This window comes from Apodemus sylvaticus, chromosome 8, assembly GCF_947179515.1.
Source record: "Apodemus sylvaticus chromosome 8, mApoSyl1.1, whole genome shotgun sequence".
Lineage (NCBI taxonomy): Eukaryota > Metazoa > Chordata > Mammalia > Rodentia > Muridae > Apodemus > Apodemus sylvaticus.
Genome location: NC_067479.1, coordinates 37048606 through 37068797, shown reverse-complemented (window position 1 = coordinate 37068797; position 20192 = coordinate 37048606).

The window sequence follows — 20192 nt, the reverse complement described above, 5'->3', positions numbered from 1 at the left end:
TATTCTCCACTATGTTCATAGCGGTCCTATTTATAATAGCCAGAAAGTGGAAAGAATACTCAGCTATTACAATGTCTTCATGAAATTCGCAGGCAAATGGACGGAACTAGAAAATATTATCCAGAGTGAGGTAACCTAGTCACAAAAGAACACACATGGTGTGCACATACTGATAAGTGGATCTTAGCCCAAAAGCTCAGAATACCCATGATATAATTCACAGACCATATGAAACTCAAGAAGAAGGAAGACCAAAGTGTGGATACTTCAGTTCTTCTTTGAAGGGGGAACAAAATACTCAAGAGAGGAAATAGGGAGAAAATGTGGAGAGCAAAGACCTAAGGAAAGGCCATCCAGAAACGGTCCCACCTGGGGATCCATCCCACACACAGACACCAAACCCAGATAGTTTTGCAGATGCCAATAAGTGCTTGCTGACAGGAGCCTGATATAGCTATCTCCTGAGAGGCTCTCCCAGAGCCTGACAAATATAGATATGGATGCTCGCAGCCAACTATTGGACCTAGCATGGGGTCCCCAATAGAGGAGTTAGAGAAAGGATTAAAGTTGCTGAACAGGTTCTCAACTCCAGAGGAAGAACAACATCCAGAACCCCCAGAGGTCCCAGAGAATAAACCACCAACCAAAGAGTACACAAGCAGCAACCCATAAATGCAACCAATATGTAGCAGCAGATGGCCTTATCTGGCATCAATGCAATGAAAGGCCCTTGTTCCTCTGAAATTGATGTCCCAATGTAGGGAAATGTCTGTACAGGAAGGCAGGAGTAGGTGTGTGGGTAGGGAAGCACCCTCATAGAAACAGGGGAAGGGGTGATGAGATAAGGGGTTTCTGGAGGAGAAACCAGGAAAGGTGATAAGATTTGAAATGTAAATAAACAAAACATTCAATAAAATAAAAAATCCATGATGCTGTTGAAAACAAATATAAAAGGTTACCTTTTATCTGAATATTCCTTCACAAATATTCTGCGATATGTTCTCTGCATGGTGCTGATAAAATTTTAATAGAAAAAGTATGAATGACTTTTCTATAAAAATATCATGCTATGTAGACATAATTTTTTTGTTAAAAATTCAGTTTCATGTTGAAATAAATATACATATAGAAGCAAAAGGGAGGGAGATGATGGGGGGTTGTGGAGCAGTAACTTGGAAAGGGGGATATCATTTGAAATGTAAACAAAAATAATGATTAATAAAAAGATTAAAAAATACTTATAAGATACAGAAGTAGACTCACTTCAAAGTGACTTCACAATCAAACTTCAGTGTGACTCACAATCAAAGTTGAAGATGATCTGATATCAATTTCTTGGAATCTTCTAAGTCATATTTTTTCAAAGTGACTTCACAATCAAACTTCAGTGTGACTCACAATCAAAGTTGAAGATGATCTGATATCAATTTCTTGGAATCTTCTAAGTCATATTTTTCTTATTTGTGGTGCTCAGCATTTTATATGAAAATAAGTATAGTTCATTTCTCTTTTGAATAAGAAAGTTTTTGCAGGAGAATACACTGCCAACTTTCAATTTCTGTAATGCCCTTGACCAGAGTAAGGAGTCATTGATGCCTTGAAGCACATTTGAAATAATACAGAGAATTTGAATGAAGTTAACATTGAATTTCAATAGAAATTACATCCCTGTTAATATATTCACCAAATATAAATATCCCCTTGTTACATACTCAGGTGAATGCTTTCAATTTCTCCCAAATTTGATTCTCAATTCTGAGAAAACACACAATATACACACTTGTTTTTTGATGGAAAATGTGTCCAAATCTCTGTTTCATTTCTGCTTTTCTATAATACATACTTCCAATGAGTCTAGAAATGATTTTCAATGTAATACTCTATAGTTTTCAATTTGTACAGCAATATCTTAGAGATTGTGTGCTGCATATATGCTTACATTCTTACATATGCATAAGATGTAGATATTTTCTTATCCCAAATAGAATTAAACTACTTAGAAAACGTGTGCTACAATACCATGATGAAATGTGATAAATACATTTTAGCATTAGTTGGTTAATCATGCAGTTTAATTTAATGTAATATTGCTTCATTGTCTTTTGCAAACTAACTTATTTTACTTTTAAATTTGTCCTTAGTCCATTTGAATTCACCAAATATCCCCATGATACTAGAATTGTATGCAAGGTATGTTAGCAACTTGCAATCTAAATAGGCAGGTTAAGCAGGTTAATTGGGTTTTTACTTTCCCAATTACATTCCTGCTTATTTTAATGAATATTGTTAAAGTATATTGATATTAAATTAGCATAAGCTGTATAGAGTTTTTTTCCATTCTTTTGAAGTTTATGGTGTTTGTCCTTATCTTTAGAGAAGACAATCTTGCAAGAAAAGTTATGTTTTATGGCAATGGGCATTTATGATCTGTTTTTGTTCATTCCTTTTTAAATTAAGTATCTCAGATCAAATTAAATGTTTAACTAGGTTATGTTTTCTTTTTCTTTTTAACCATAATTAGCTACACCTAAAAGGCTATACCATTAGCTTAGAGACATGATTTCTGGTTTGCTTCTGCATTAGTTAACAACCTCAGGGAAATTCAACATACTGATCAAGGAATCAATAATAGATGTCACTTGTTAGAATCAAAGCCTTAAATTTGAACCATTTAATACATTTAACCATGAAGTTATGCATTGTCTTCTGGAAAATGATTCATTTTTTTATTTTCTTTTTTTTATTTGATATATTTTTTATTTACATTTCAAATGATTTGCCTTTTCTGGCCCCCTACTCCCCAAATGTCACATAAGCCCCCTTCTCTCCCCCTGTTCTCCCACCCACCCTTTCCCACTTCCCTGTTCTGGTTCTGCTACACTGAGTCTTTCCAGAACAAGGGGCCACTCATTCGTTCTTTTTGGACCTCATTTGATGTGTGGGTTATGTTTTGGGTATTCCAGTTTTCCAGGCTAATATCCACTTATTAGTGAGGGCATACCATGATTGATCTTTTGAGACTGGATTCCTTCTAAGAAGTCACAACTACGCTGATACCAAAATCACACAAAGATCCAACAAAGAAAGAGAACTTCAGACCAATTTCCCTTATGAACATCGATGCAAAAATGCTCAATAAAATTCTTGACAACCAAATCCAAGAACACATAAAAATGATCATCCACCATGATCAAGCAGGCTTTATTCCAGGGATGCAGGGTGGGTTCAATATACGGAAATCCACCAATGCAATCCACTACATAAACAAACTCAAAGAAAAAAACCACATGGTCATTTCATTGGATGCTGAAAAAACATGTGACAAAATTCAGCATCCTTTCATGCTTAAAGTCTTGGAAAGAACAGTAATTCAAGGCCCATACCTAAACATAGTAAAAGCAATATACAGCAAACGAGTAGCCAGCATCAAACTAAATGGAGAGAAACTTGAAGCAATCCCACTAAAATCAGGGACTAGACAGGGCTTCCCCCTTTCTCCTTACCTTTTCAATATTGTACTTGAGGTACTAGCTCAGGCAATTAGACAACATAAGGAGGTCAACGGTATACAAATTGGAAAGGAAGAAGTCAAACTATCATTATTTGCAGATTATATGATAGTCTACCTAAGTGACGCAAAAACTCCACTAGAGAACACCTACAGCTGATAAACAACTTCAGCAAAGTGGCAGGTCATAAAATCAACTCAAGCAAATAAGCAGGCTGAGAAAGAAATTAGGGAAATGCCATCCTTCGTAATAGCCACAAATAGTATAAAGTACCTTGGGGTGACTCTTACCAAACATGTGAAGGATCTGTATAACAAGAACTTCAAGACTCTCAAGAAGGAAATAGAAGAAGACCTCAAAAAAATGGAAAAACCTCCCATGTTCATGGATTGGCAGGATTAATATAATTAAAATGGCCATTTTGCCAAAAGCAATATACAGATTCAACGTGATACCCATCAAAATCCCAACTCAATTCCTCATAGAGTTAGAGCAATTCTCAAATTCATCTGGAATAACAAAAAACCCAGGATAGCTAAAACTATTCTCAACAACAAAAGAAAATCTGGGGGAATCAGTATCCCTGACCTCAAGCAATACTACCGAGCAATAGTGTTAAAAACTGCATGGTATTGGTACAGTGACAGGCATGAGGATCAATGGAACAGGATTGAAGATCCAGAAATGAACCCACACACCTATGGCCACTTGATCCTCGACAAAGTAGCTGAAAACATCGAATGGAAAACAATGATTCTATCTATCTATCTATCTATCTATCTATCTATCTATCTATCTATCTATCTATCTATCTATTTATCATCTATCTATAATTCATCTGCCTATGTATGTATGTATCTATGATCTATCCATAATTTATTGCCTATGTTTGTATATGAATGCGTCTCTCTCTCCTTCTATCTTCTATCTATCTGATTGAGCATTTTCAACAACTGATGCTGGTTCAAATGGTGTGCAGCATGAAGAGGAATGAAAATCAGTCCATTCTTACTTCCTTGTACAATGCTCAAGTACAAGTAGATCAAGGACCTCCACACAAAAACAGAACAATGAATCTAATAGAAGAGAAATGGGGAAGAGCCTTGAACACATGGGCACAAGGAAAATTAACTGGAACACCAATAGTGTATGCTCTGAGATTAACTGTCTACAAATGGGACCTTATAAAATTGTCAATAGGAAAAAAATGGCAGCCCACAGGAAAAGTTCTTTAACAACCATACTTGCAATAGAAGTCCAATAGCTAATATATACAAGGAACTTACAAACTTAGACTCTAGAGAACCAAATAACCTTATTACAAATTGGAGTACAGAGCAAAAAAAGAATTTTCAGCTGAGGAATATCAAATGGCCAAGAAGCATCTAAAGAAATACCCAACACCCTTAGTCATCATGGAACTGCAAATCAAAATGTCCCTGAGATTCTACCTCATACTAATCAGAATGGTTAAGATCAAAACTCAGAAGACAGCAGATGCTTGCAAGGATGTGGAGAGAAAAGGAACACTTCTCCATTGTTGGTGGGATTACAAGTTGTTACAACCACTCTGGAAATCAGTCTAGGGGTGCCTCAGAAAATTGGACATAGTACAAACTGAAGACCCAACTATACTGCTCCTGTGCATATACCCAAAAGATACTCCAACATACACCAGGAAACATGCTCAACTATGTTCATAACAGTCTTATTTATAATTGCCAGAATCTGGAAAGAACCCACATGCCCTTCAGCAGAGGAATGGATACAGAAAATGTTGTACACATGTTCTGTTACACAATGGAGTACTACTCAGCTATTAAAAAGAATGACTTCATGAAATTCATAGGCAAATGAATGGAGCTAGAAAATGTCACACTGAGTGAAGTAACTAGTCACAAAAGAACATGTATGGTATGCACTTACTTATAAGTGGATCTTAGCCCAAAAGCTCAGAATACCCAGGATAGAATTCACAGACCATATGAAACTCAAGAAGAAGAAAGACCAAAGTGTGCATTCTTCAGTTTTTCATAGAGTTCATGTTTTCAAAGCAAACAACTGACATATCTTCTAAGACAACAAGTAATTATAAGGTTGAGTGTCAATAGTTTCATCAAACATACATCAAAGATAAAAAGTGTGGTATTTAAAAATACATTGCAAACATAGATATCATGATTTCAAATCTAGTGTTAATTTGTGGAGTGAGATTTTCATAACCTATTTGATTTTCCTTTTCCAATTTCCTTCCCTTTCTGCATGACATAGTGATACTTCCTAGGCATGTGTACTGGCTAGTTTTCTGTGACAACTTGACACAGGCTGGAGTTATCACAGAGAAAGGAGCTTCAGTTGGGGAAATGCCTTCATGAAATCCAGCTCAGGGACATTTTCTCAATTAGTGATCAAGGGGGGAGGGCCCCTTGTTGATGGTATTATCTCTGGGCTGGAAGTCTTGGGTTCTATAAGAGAGCAGACTGAGCAAGCCAGGGGAAGCAAGCTAAAAAATAACATCCCCCTATGGCTTCTGCATCAGCTCCTGCTTCCTGACCTGCTTGAGTTCTGGTCCTGACTTCCTTTGATGATGCTGTGGGGAAGAGTAAGTGGAATACACCCTTTCCTCCCAACTTGCTTCATGGTCATGATGCTCGTGCAGGAATAGAAACCCTGGCTAAGACAAACTGGTACCAGCGTAGTGGGGTATTCCTGTGACAGCCTGACCATGTTTTGGGTAGGACTGTGGAAGGGTTTTGGGCTAGAAGATCCATTCAGTGTTAAGAGCTCTGTGGGATGTTGTATAGGAGCTTGGAAGATAATGTTGAGACAAGTACAGAAGATATAACCTGCATATCTGCCTGTACAATTGACCCCTTGTCAACTTGACACATCAACACATCATTATTAAGCCTCAACCCTTACTTTCTTATTCATCCCCAAGATCTAAATAATGTTAAAAGTCCCACAGTCTTTATATATTAAAAGTTTAATCCATTTAAAATGTAAAATATCTTTTAAAATTCAAAGTCTTTTAATTGTGGGCTGCAGTAAAATATTTTGTTCCTTCAAGGGGGAAAAATATCAGAGCAGAGTTACAATCAAAAGCAAAACTCAAACTCCAATGGTTCAATGTCTGGGATTCAACTCCTGATCTTCCAGGCTCCTCCAGCTCTGCCCTTTGTAGCACACACCTGGTCTTCTAGGCTCCAGCTGCCTGTACTACACTACTGCTGCAGTTCTTGGTGGTCATCTCATGGTCCTGGCATCTCTAAAACACTGCTATCTTCCCCTGAAACTAGGCCTCAGCAATAGCCTCTCAAAGCTCTCTTCATGTTGCCAAGCCACAGCTCCTTTTCATGACACCTTCAGTCCTAGGCCATCAATTGCAACTGAGGCTGCACCTTCATCATTGGCCTCTGAAACCTCTCACAGTGCCTGGAGCTTCAGCTGCTCTTCATGACCCCTTCATGCCTTCAAAACCTGAACCACCTGGGTGACTATTACACAGTACCAAGTCCAGCCACAGCACAAAATACAATCATGGCTATCTCTGGAACCAATCCTCTGTGCTCTCAAAAAAGACTTCCCAGAAGATTTCACCTCAGTTATGCTGGTCTCTTCTTGATCACCACTAGTTTCTTAGCTCCCGCTAACCAGCATCAATAGTCCCAGTAACACAAAAGTTTGCTTTAGTGGTTTTGGTATCTTGTTTATCATAGCTGATTCTTCAGCCCTAGCTAACCAAAACCACAGAATCTTCACAATCAAAACATGTCCCTGATAAGAGTCTTTAATCTTCCCTCTGAAATTTCACAAGCCAAAGGATGTCAGGACTGGAACTTAAGCTAGTCAGGAAGCAGGAGCTGGTATTCTTGGGTTCTATAAGAAAGCGGGCTGAGCAAGCCAGGGGAAGCAAGCCAGTGAAAAACATTCCCCTATGGCTGTGGCAGCAGCTCCTGCTTCCTGACTGGCTTGAGTTCCAGTCCTGACTTCCTTTGGTGATGAACAGCTGTATGGAAGTGTAAGCAGAATAAACCCTTTCCTCCCCAACTTGCTTCTTGGTCATGATGTTTGTGCAGGAATAGAAACCCTGACTAAGACAGCATGTGATACCATAACGAATAAACTGTAAGATACATATGTTAGTAAAAGGCACAATGCTAAGTGTTAAATACATTTACCCAATTATAGTTGAATGACAAATACTATAAAATATATGGATATTCTGTTTAGATATAGAAAGGAATTTTTTATTTCTATGAAATAATGTTATGATGATCCAGTGTATATTTCTCTTCTCAGAATATTACTTGCCTACTCTAGTACTCTTATATTTAATAAAGCTTTTCTGAAAAATGTCACTAAACAGTTCTTATGTTTATTCCACTTGACATTTTAAAGTTTTTATTTCAACTGCACTTTATATGGGGAGGACAAGGCAGTTCTTGGTTGTATATGTACCTGGTATCAATACAGCTGTGTATACTCTGGTTGATGTCTCAGTCTCTAAGAGGTCTTCCTTAATTGACACTCTTGGCCTTCCTGTGGGGTCCCTATCTCATTCAGTACCTTTAATCCTTCCCTGAATTCTCTCATGAGGTCCTCCACCCCCTCCAGTCTCTCTACCCTCCACATCCCCTCTCCTAGAGATCAATCCCCCTCCATGACTTATGCTCAAAAAACATCAGGACTCTCAGGAACAACCAAACATGTACATAAAATAAGCCACCCCCAAAACCCTAAAATAATGCAAGGCTTATATTTGCATGTAAAGGCTGGAGATGGCATCATACTAGGAGAAAAAGTGTCACATGAGTGGGCAAAAGAGCCAGAGACAGTCCCTGCTCCCACTGTTAGGGATCCCACAAGAAAAACAATCTACTCAGCCGTAGTATATGTGTGGAGGACCAAGGTTAGATGCTATCAGGCTCTCTGATCACTGTTACCCCACATGGGTCCCTGTCATAGTTTATTCTTGTGGTATCCTTGTCCCATCTGCTTTCTCCAATCCTTCTTCTCCTCCATAGGAAGCCTAGGTATCTGGCTAATGTGTTGCAACTGCTCCTATTGGTTGCTTAATTTTGTCTCTCTGGTCTTTCTGAGGATGATTATACTAGAATCTTGTCCCAGAACACCATTCAGGCCAGAAAAACTGTAGACTGAATGTTTTGTGGCTGAGGCAGTATTTCAATCGATCCACTTAAAGCTTAGACAGCTTACAGGACATGACTGGTTCAAACTTGGTGTCAAAAGTTACTAGGAGATTTAGATAAGGGATACAAGGGACATATTGAAGCATATTCAAACTAATTTACAGCAAGCCTAAAGCCAACATCGTATTAAATGGAGATAAACTCAAATCACAAAAAAAGACAAGATTGTCCAGTGTTCTTCCTATCTTTTCAATATAGTACTTGATATTCTAGCTAGAACAATAAGACCACTAATGGAGATAAAAGGGTTTAAAACTAGGAAAAACCAAAATATAGCTGTTTGGAGATGACAAGATAGTGTGCATAAAAGACACCAAGAATTCTAACAGAGTGTTCCTATAGCTATTTATGGCATTTTTATGTCATATTTCATTTTTGTATGATTGTTTATACATAAGAAAGAAAACATGCTTATGTGTGACATACTGAACTCCTGATCCTGGAATGGAGAGCTTTGAATAACTATCTCTTAGTACATTTATTTTATTAAAGTCTTCTTATTATGCTGAGGTATAGCATATCTACCACAGCTATCATAATACAACTCACACAAATTGAATATTGTCTCCATTGTTTGACAACTCTATGTTTACTGTCTTAATATCATGTCGTTTTCTGCCTAATTCCTAACAATGTATAATTATAATGTTATACATTGATTCTGTCTTATTTAAACTAAATATAAAATTATTAATTTTTGTAATAGAGCTAAAATTGCCACACCTAAATATTTATTGTTACATTTGGTATCTGTAAATTTGAATCATAACTAATATATCTTACAAGTCATTGTTCCAGTCTGGCACTCTGTCTTACACACAATATTCTCATGTATTACTGCATAATTTAAGTTTTCCAGTGCTTCATCTAGAAGTTCTAGGATTTCCTACATTTCAAAGGAAAGCCAAGCTTCTGATTGACCATTCAGTGCTGTTATTCTTTTGATTTTTGGGTTATGATTGTAAGAAAAATATTTATAATATCCTTACTTCATGGGATAAAAAATATAAGCCAATTTTAGAAAAAGTTAGCATCAGTAAAATATTTAATATGTCCATTGAAAGTAAATGAATTGCAAAATTTATTTTTTCTCCCACAAAAATTAGTTTAAATCTATATTTCTGTTTATACTGAGTATTGTGAAGACTTAATCAATGCTAATTGAATTTGCTTTTGTATGCATAATTTATCTCACATAAAATGGATTCTTATTTATTGACATCTTATCGAGCAAAGAACAGAGAGGAATGCCATGGGTGAGACATAGGGAAAGTGTGGATTATTAAAGAATCTATGTGCACTAAATATGATAATTGGACTTTGATTCTCATAATTACTATTGCATATGATGCTTTCATGTGTTAGAATTTACTTTTGTTCATATTTCTCACAGAGCTACATCCTTGGTATAATCACTTAGCTTGTCAAAGTGGAAAGATGGACACCTGAAGCACATTTTCAGGAGAAAAATAATATATCCTTGCTGATCTCAGTTAAACTCCAATAACTAGTAATAAAACCTCTCTTATTTTTTTCTGAAAATATATGACCTTACACTGTAATTCATGTTCTTATAATCAACATTTTTATTACTCAAACCTCTTGGTTTGTTTGATGAAATACTGTATACCATTCAGAAAATATTATCAACTCTATAGTAATTTAAAGACAAGGAGCTAGAACAATGGGCTAAAGTAAAAAAATGAAAACAAAGCAGTGTGTTAATTAAAAGTGACACTGTGCACTGGATTACTGTGACTTTAGTTCAGTGTACTGTAGGTGTGTATTAAAGACTAACGTGTCGTGGTGCCTGGAACACAATCACCAGCAAAGCAACAGAATCTTTGCTGACCTGCAGACATCATAGTCACCAACAGCACAATCATAGCAGGTCTCAGAAACAAAAGCAAGAGAATCCTGGAGAATATAAACTAATTTTTTGTTAATGTCATCTATATTTCAATAGTAGATTTCTGAAAATTTTAGTCACACATTGATTTCTCTATTAAAAACTGAAAGTGATGTATCATGTATATTTCATATAGTGAACTGTATCTTTGTAAACATTTACAATAAAATAATAGCTAATTTAGTTATAGAAATTAGATATGCAAATATGCCACTAGTATTAGATATTTATATTGTATAATTAAATTTAGAAGGCTAAATGAATTATGAATATGGATATATTGGTAGACATATGATTCATAAATAGATGGATAAATATTAGTAATAAATACATATCCAAATATTTAGTCAATATTGATAAATGTGTGAATATAGTGTTGTAACACCAAGTCCCAGCACAGATGTCACCTTAGGCAACTTGGTGTACTAGAAGAAGGAATGTTTGATTTGTAACATAATGTTTATGGATTAGAAAATGCTATGCCCATAAAAATAAGACATTGAAAGTTATATTCAGTCTATACTGTAGTACTAGTTAAAGTCCAAATGTGTTAGTGAACAAGCATGTATTGAGTTTCAGATAGAAAAAACATTTTGAAAATCTACCCATCATTTTATAACATTGTGTAACCAGTAGCTAGCAAACAATAGTCATTTATTGAAATGTAGACAACAGTGCATTAAAAAGAGATAGATGAATATTCACATGATGTATATATTAAATGGTCCCAAATTATGACAACCATGGGCTTTTTATATGGTTGTCAGAACATACCAGTGAAATAATAATGTTGCTAAAAACTGAAAACTAATAAGAACAAGCTTATAGATGTACAAATGTGCAAATACAAACTTTTGAAGTACGCTGTTTATAGCTGTTAGGGGATCACTGAGGGAGAGATTTAATGTTTTGTCTTAGTAATGCTGTTGAAAAAAATGAAAGAAACAGGCAGGATATATAGTTCAGATACTACAGTTCTAAGGATGTTTATTATGATTTTATGTTATTTATACTAAAATGGCAATTGTGTATAAATTGAATACTTTTTATTGGATATTTTATTTATGTACATTTCAAGTGTTTATCCCCTTTCTCATTTCCCCCTGGAAACCACCTATCACGTCCTCCCTCCCTCTGCTTCTATGAGAGTGCTCCCCCACCCACTCATACGGACGTGCTTGTCGAGAAATATGCAAGACATTCACACTGAAAACTAATGCTTGCTTATTATTACAGTTCTCTCCAATCACATTAGTGTTATTTCTGAGTTACCAGAAAAACAGTCACATAATGTATTTCAGTGGTTGTATTTCCTTTTCTTTTATCTGAAATGAAAGAAAAAAAAATCTTCCAATTAAAGTTTAAGTATTTCACATATTTTAGTAAGGGTTTGGGAAATTATTGAATAAGCATCAATCTAGTAGCTTTCTAACTAGATCTCTATACATCTTTTAGCAATGTGGCAATTTTTTTATGTATTACAAAATGAGGAGTGGTAAGACTTTTTCCTTATATTTCTCTTCTCAAATCATGTTAACAAATGTAATAGGCTGATTTCAACTCTTCCTTTCAAACTAATACTTTATTTATTTTTATTATTATTATTACTTCATTTCTCTTTTTCTTTTCCTCCATTGAAACTCTCCCAAATACCCCTCCTGATCTTTTCCAAATATGTTGCTTTCTTTTAAGCTGTTATTACATAATGATAGTTATATACAAATATATATATATATATTTCTAATTACAACGTTCTCCATCTGTGTAGTATTATTTTTATGCACATGTATCTTCAGGTCTGAACATTTGGTATTGATAACCAATGGGTCTGTTTCTCCTGACAACTATTTCTTCCACTCTCAGCATTAGTTTTAGCACTGTTTTAATTGTTTCTCTAGGATAAGTGTTCCCAAAGAGGCTCTAATACACTTTGATGGAAGGACTCTTTACTTTAGACACAAAATCAGATGACTTCATCAGCTTATGAAAGTATCAATAAATAATAAAGTGTTAAATGATATTTTCCATATAAAATGGAAATTAGTTACTCAGATTATATAGTGATTATGTTCTACTAACATCTAGAGATATACCCATAAAGTCTCACCACTGTGGCTGCCCAAATGTGAGTTAAACAATGATGACAAAAACAGACATGCTAAACTGGGCAGAGAGAAGCCTACCATTCAATGCAGAAAATACAGATAATTGAGGAAAGCTCAGAATTAGGAAGATGACTTACATAAGGAAAAATACAACTGAATTCCCAGTGTTAACTGGTCATTTCTGAAGACATATATACAAGTAGCATCATACAGATTGAAAAGATACATATGCATGTGTATACATAAATGTATTTATGCTTATATACATATATATGCATATATGCATAAATATTCATTCACTAACAACAAGGGGAACCTGATTAATGAATAGATTATTTTCAATTTTAGAGCAGCATTATTTAGTTTTTCCCTAGGTCCATTTGTATTTTAAATGCTTCTGTAAGTGAGAGATTGTGATAATCTGTTTGTTTACTTGTGATGGTTTAATCAGATATATTTCAAAAATTCATAAGTGTGTGAAATATTATAGGTATGGTTAAGAAACCAAGGAGTATCTCTGACTGACTGGGTTACTCCTTAGTTTCTCAAAAGAACAATACGCTAAAGTGTGTTCAAGGAGACCTTTGTATACATATGCTTCAAGTTTACCAAACTTTTTATCCTACAGACTTCAGAACACAATGTGTCACAGGGCTGAAAGAAAGGATTTGGTTTGTATATATTCACTACATTTTACATTGATAAATTTCATGAATGAGGTAACATAAGGGTCAAAATGATTATGTTGCCAACTAATTTGTAGTGATGTACTTCATTAGGGTGAGAAGACATACCCATAGGTGGTGCCATGATATGGTAATATTTTTAGGTGCGACTGCAACTTGTCAGCTCCTCACTTCTGCGTGGAGCAGAAGACTGAGGTGAGCCGAAGAGGAGGGATGGGCTGAAATCCAATCAGGGTGTGTCACCTTAAGGAACTACATTCCCCAACTAGGCATACTTCACCTAGCCTGCACAGCTGTCAAACCAATAGCACCAGTCACCACCGGGGACAAGGTGATCCACCTGGAGACATATTAGATCAGAATTATAGGTCTGGGGGTAGGAGCTAGCGTTGACTCAAAATCATCTGATGCTAAATATGTTACTTTTCATTGTCCTCTAATTCACTTAGTATCTGATACATAAAGAACGTGCCACCAAACCATCATTGTCAATTATTTTGACAAATAAATATAAATAAGTTTCTCAAATATGTGATACTAAACTCCCCGAAAATTATTACTCATGATTGATAAACATTATACTGTTATAAATCCCAATAGCTTGACGTAAATGTAAGGGCAAGAAAACTGCAACTTACTTTGTTGTTTTTCAATTTTGCTGCAAAATGTTTAGAGAAATACTTGAACAGTATTCATATACTTCAATACCAAATATATTAAAATATCAATTTTCCTTTATGTTGTACAGATTTACAGATGATATTTAAAAACAGCAGAAATCATGTAAGGAGAAAAAAGACCATTGTGGGTAAGAATGGATAATATGTGATCAAATTCCATTATGTAATTCAAATTGATATTTATATATCAGAATTGCATAATGCTACCCATTATTTGGAAAATTATTATAGACGAATAAGGTACAGATAATGATTATAATTTATGTGACAAAATTTTTTAAATTGTGTAAGAGACTCAATCAATTATCTATGGATGCATTCTATTGATTTATTTTTCTCATCTATATACAAAACTTTATCTTTTGGAACATTAAATTTTGCATGGCTAAAATTATGGAAGTAATTGCTTTATCCTAAGCTTCTTGAAAAAATATAGCAATACACTGGTTATTAAAAGATATTTTAGAAAATTATAATGTGCTATACTATTTGTATATATAATCTCTCCCTTCAGATTCTTATCAATGATGTATTACACTTACTACTTATTACTATCATGAATATTACTAAGTGCTTATTCTCATTATGAATATACAGAAAGAATTTAACATTTGTTTAATCTAGAAAAGTTCAATTATCAAATAATGTATAATGTATTATATTAATAAAGAAGCTTCATTATATTAACAGAGGTTCTTATTTTTTCTCTGCATTATATTTCCTGTTAGTTGTTTCTCTTCCAAAGCAATAAATAAAAACAGTCTCTCACAAAGCATTTTTACTTTATCTGCCTTCCACTCTACAGGGTGTACTTACTTTCTCTCTTTGCTTACTTGGTTGCTAAAAATAATACCCTTCTACTTCTCTACCTATTTACCACTGGGAATTCTTCTCCTTTGGGAAAACAAGAACAGAGAAAGCTGCTGCTTTGTTGGAATCAGAGAGAATGCAAAGTACATTTCTCATCTCCATTCATACCATGAGTGTTGAGGGAGTAGTCATGATTAAAATATAAGATATTATCACAACATCAAAACATGACCACAATATTGTAGATGTCTTTCCTGCACTTTGAAGTGTAGCTAAATATAAACTTATACATCATTTTGAATTTCATAATGCTATTTTGAATGTCACCATTTGATACCTTGTAATAGTTTTATAGTTGCATATATTTTATGTATACCAATGGTTTGTATGCATCTCTTATTAAATAGTGTTATTTGGGCATATATTATTAATTATTATTTTACATACAGAGATATAATTAGGTAATTTCCTGGTTTGTATGTTAAAAAAAACTTCAGTGAATACCTTAGTAACTACTAGTGTGATTTATACTATATTATTTTCAGTACCAAAACTAATGAAATGGTAAAGCTGACAGTTTGAAAAAATAGAGGTACTTATATTCCCATTAACCTCTAGGAGAACTTCTGCTGTGTTCTATTCTTTTCTATTTTCAATGTCAATCCTTTTAATTTAATGACTCAAATAAATGTGCATTGATAGCTTATGGTTAGTTTAATTTGCATTTCATTTTTGATGAATAGTGATGCTGACAATTTTTCCTTATTAGATTTTTCTTTGTTGTTTGACCTTTCTTAAGCAAATTTCTAAACAGCTGCTAGTAAATTATATTATTACTTAGAAAAATATTAATATATTACATTCCATGACCATCACCAAATATAAGCCCAATTTATATATCTCAGGTATCATTTTTCTTTCCTGCTTTGTTTTTTCTTTTTTTTCGAGACAGGGTTTCTCTGTGTTGCCCTGGCTGTCTTGGAACTCACTCTGTAGACCAGGCTGGCCTCAAACTCAGAAATCCACCTGCCTCTGCCTCCCAAGTGCTGGGATTAAAGGCATGTGCCACCACTGCCTGGCATACCTGTTATGTTTTAAAAAATAAAATAGTTAGAGTCATAATTTTATTGCATTTTAAAATTACCTTAACTATCTACAACTCACAAATGTCTTCTCTAAGCAATTTTCTTCCAAATTACATTTGTTGTAGTAAAATACAGGTATGTTGTGTTTAAAGATGTATTATGAGATGTCCGAAGGATATATTTATATGTGTTTAAACATAGACACAAATACACATACATACACACATATATATATCTATATAAATAAAATTTAATTAAATGAAATTCTATACATGTACATATACATGTGCATGTGCATGTACATGTACATATACATGAGCACCTCATTTAAAGATTTCCTTTTACTCATCTTGTTTTGTGAATTTCTTTGAGAGTCTGTTGATTATGAATATCGAGTTCAATTTCTAACTTTTTGTTTTAACTAGTCTAAATGTCAATAATTACACAATTATGGAAGTCTTAATTACTCTATGATAAACTTCTAGAGGTCAGGGAATTAGCTCCTCATTTATCAGTTGTATCCTTTTTTAAATTTCATGATCATTGTTATATTTACTTTCATGATGGACATAAAGCAGATGTCCATTTTATGCAATAGAGTGCATACAGGCTTGCTTAAAAACTGTAACTTAGGTAAAGGTCTCTTCACATACTCTAGTGAAGAATAAGGACAAAGGTTGCATTTAAAACTTGTTAGTAGGACCTTGCTATGAAACATTTGTAATTTTTGACATCAGTCTCAATCAAGTGTTTGTATCCCCTCTTTCCTGTCCACCTGGAAATTAGAGGAGCAGGCTGTTCAGACTGTTTTATTGCTGTACCAAGAGAGAATAGACATTTGTTTGAACTGCTACTCATTTCCATCCTTTAGTTTAGCTAAGCCAAATGCTTAACTGTTAAAGAATCTATTCCACAACCTTCTCTCTGAAGGTTAAACCTTTTCTAGTGTACATTATGTCTACTTTATATGTTGTATGGTGCCACATATGTTGATACCTCATCACTATTTTGAGAGACTAATAAGAAAGTCACTTGATCCGATATAGTTTTATAGATAGCACAGTGTACATTAATGACAAATTGATTTATGATTTGAGAACGATCTGAGAATTTTGCACAAGAAGTGGGCCATCCATGCCAATTTATGGTCCATGCTTCTTTCATGTTTTGCAAGTCTTAGGATAAGCTCCCTATCCACCAACTGTGTGATAAAGAGGGAAGAGTAAAGTCAAGCCAGACTAACAGTAAAAACATTTTGAGATTGAGATAGCTAGGATAACTACTTCTGACAGATACTACCATTGTTTCACCTACAATATAAAAGTAGATGTAGTGAGGGAAGGAAGCTGAAAGGTTGGCCATGAGAAGCTCCAGTGAAACTAGCCAGAAATACATCTAAGTAGACATCACTGTCTACTTCTTCTTCTTAAGTTTCTTTTTCTCTTCTTAAATAGGTATTCTGCTAGTAATAAAGATACCACATGAGGCCTTAGTCTTAGGAACCCCAGAACTATGAGGTAAAAGGACAGATTGATGTCTTTGCATTGCAGACTCCATCAGGTATTTTGTTATAGGAATATAAAACAGGTCAATACACCTTTTAAAACTCTTTTAATGAAGATTATGCATTTGTCCTAGGTCATTATCCAGTATTGTCTTAGAGTTTCTGGCATTTTTAATTATACTTAATTATATTAATATTCTGCTTAATTTACTGATATTTTAGCCTCATGATTTGAAGCAAAGTATTGAATTTAGACTAAGAAAGGAAAAAATGCAATAAAAATGTATTTTTAATTTAATTTAAGCAGGGGATTGGTTTTGCTTTTTTTAAAACTATATATTTGATTTACTTACTTTTCAAATGGTATCCTCTTTCTCCAGTACCCCTCTGAAAACCCCCTATCCCATACCCCATCCCACTGTTCACCCTCCCCCCCCAAGTTCCTGACTTGCATTCCCCTATTCTGGGAAATCAAGCCTATGCTCTCATTTCATGTCTGAAATGATCAACTTTTGCTATATATGTAGCTGGAGGCATGGGTCCCTCCGTGTGTAGTCTATGGTTGGTTGTTTAGTCCCTGGAAGCTCTGGGGGTACTTGTTGATATATATTATGTTCCTTATGCAGGATTAGAAACCTTATCATCTCCTTGGGTCCTGTATCTAGCTGTTCCATTGGGGACCCTATGCTTATTCTACTAGTTGGCTGTGAGCCATGGGTATTTTCCATGTAAAGATCCAAAGAATTTTGCAATAAGGATCAAAGTACCCACACTTTGGTCTTGATCTTCATGTGGTCTGTGAGTTTTAACATTAAATTGCTGCTTTCTATGCCAATTAGAGCCCAGTAGAGGAGATAGCAGAAGGACTGGAATAGCAGAGGGGGATTGCAACCCCATAGGAAGAACAACATAGGCTGTCCAGACTACCGAGTGCTCCCAGAGACTAGACCACCAACCAAGGAGTGAACAGGAACGATCCATGGCTCCAGATACACATGTATCAGAGGATGGCCTTGTCTGACATCAGTGGGAGGGGAAACCTTTGGTCCTGTGGAGGTTTGATCCCATAGTGTGTAGAAATGCTGGAGCAGTAGTTCGAGAGTGGTTGGGTGGCTGGGGAGCACCCTCATAAAGGCAAAGGAGAAGGATATAGTGCAGATGGCATGGGGTGATTGCTGAGACTTAATCAGTAAGGAGGATATAATTTGAGATATAAATGACAGGAATGATTAATACAAAAATTGATAAAAAAAAAAAAAGAATTGCTGACTAGGGGCTGGAGAAATGGCTCAGTGGTTAAGAGCACCGACTACTTCCAAAGGTCCTGAGTTGGATTCCCAGCAACCACATGGTAGCTCACGACCGTCCGTGGTAAGATCTGATGCCCACTTCTGGTGTGTCTGAAGACAGCTATAGTATACTTACATATAATAAATAAAATAAATCTTAAAAAAAGAATTGCTGACACACATATATATATATATATATATATATATATATATATTAAAGTTTTGTTGGCTACAGAAATAATTGAAATACCTGTAAACGAGTGCAAACAGTGGCATTAAAATTAAGAAAACTATTACCTGCTGATGTTGTTTTCATAGTACCAAAGGAAGCACAAACTAGGATAGCTCAAGTGACTGCTGAACTCAACCATTATGGAAGTGATTATGAATATCAAGAGACTATTGTGATTTCATTATTTTCATACACCTGATCATTAATAGAGGAAATGAATAGCTTAGATCATTACCTCTCACCTTAGTTCATAGTTTGAGAATGAGGTAATCTCTATAACAGGCTTAAAAGGGTTGGTTCATTATCATATATGCATCTAATGTTCATGAAATTAAAAACAATATTTAAATGAGAGATTCACTAATATATAATAGTAATCAAGTTGATTAAAGTTCAGAGGATTTCATGTGTGAGTAAAGTATATGTTTGAAAATAAAAGATGTATCAAGAGACACTAAATTAAGCTGGGCGATGGTGGCACGCGCATTTAATCCCAGCATTTGGGAGGCAGAGGCAGGAAGATCTCTGAGGACAAGGCCAGTCTGGTCTTCAGAGTGAGTTTCATGATAGTCAGGGCTACAGAAAGAAACGCTGTCTTGAAAAAAAAAGAGAGAGAGAGAGAGAGAGAGAGAGAGAGAGAGAGACTAAATTAAATTCTACAAGCTAAACTAACTAATTACCATTACCACTAATCCACAATATATTTTATGTATTTCATACTAGTGAAAGTAGCTTTAACTTCACTGACTTGTTATGCATTCCTGGGCTTGAAAGCTCTGTTACATTCATAATTAAATTACATAGCATTACAATGTATGGATTTTCATCTCTTTAACCCTCACCAAAACCTACTTCCCTTTGCCAAGGACCATAACTAGAGTCAAGTAATGGCATACTTCAGTTTCCTTTCTTTCTTCCTTTCTTTCTTTCTTTCTTCCTTCCTTTCTTTCTTTCTTTCTTTCTTTCTTTCTTTCTTTCTTTTTTTTTTTTTTTTGGTTTTTTAGAGACAGGTTTTCTAGGTGTAGCACTGGCTGTCCTGGGACTCACTTTGTAGACCACGCTGGCCTCAAACCCAGAAATTTGCCTGCCTCTGCCTCCCAAATGCTGGGATTACAGGCATGCGCCACTACCGCCTGGTATACTTCAGTTTTCAAAGATACACTTAAAGAA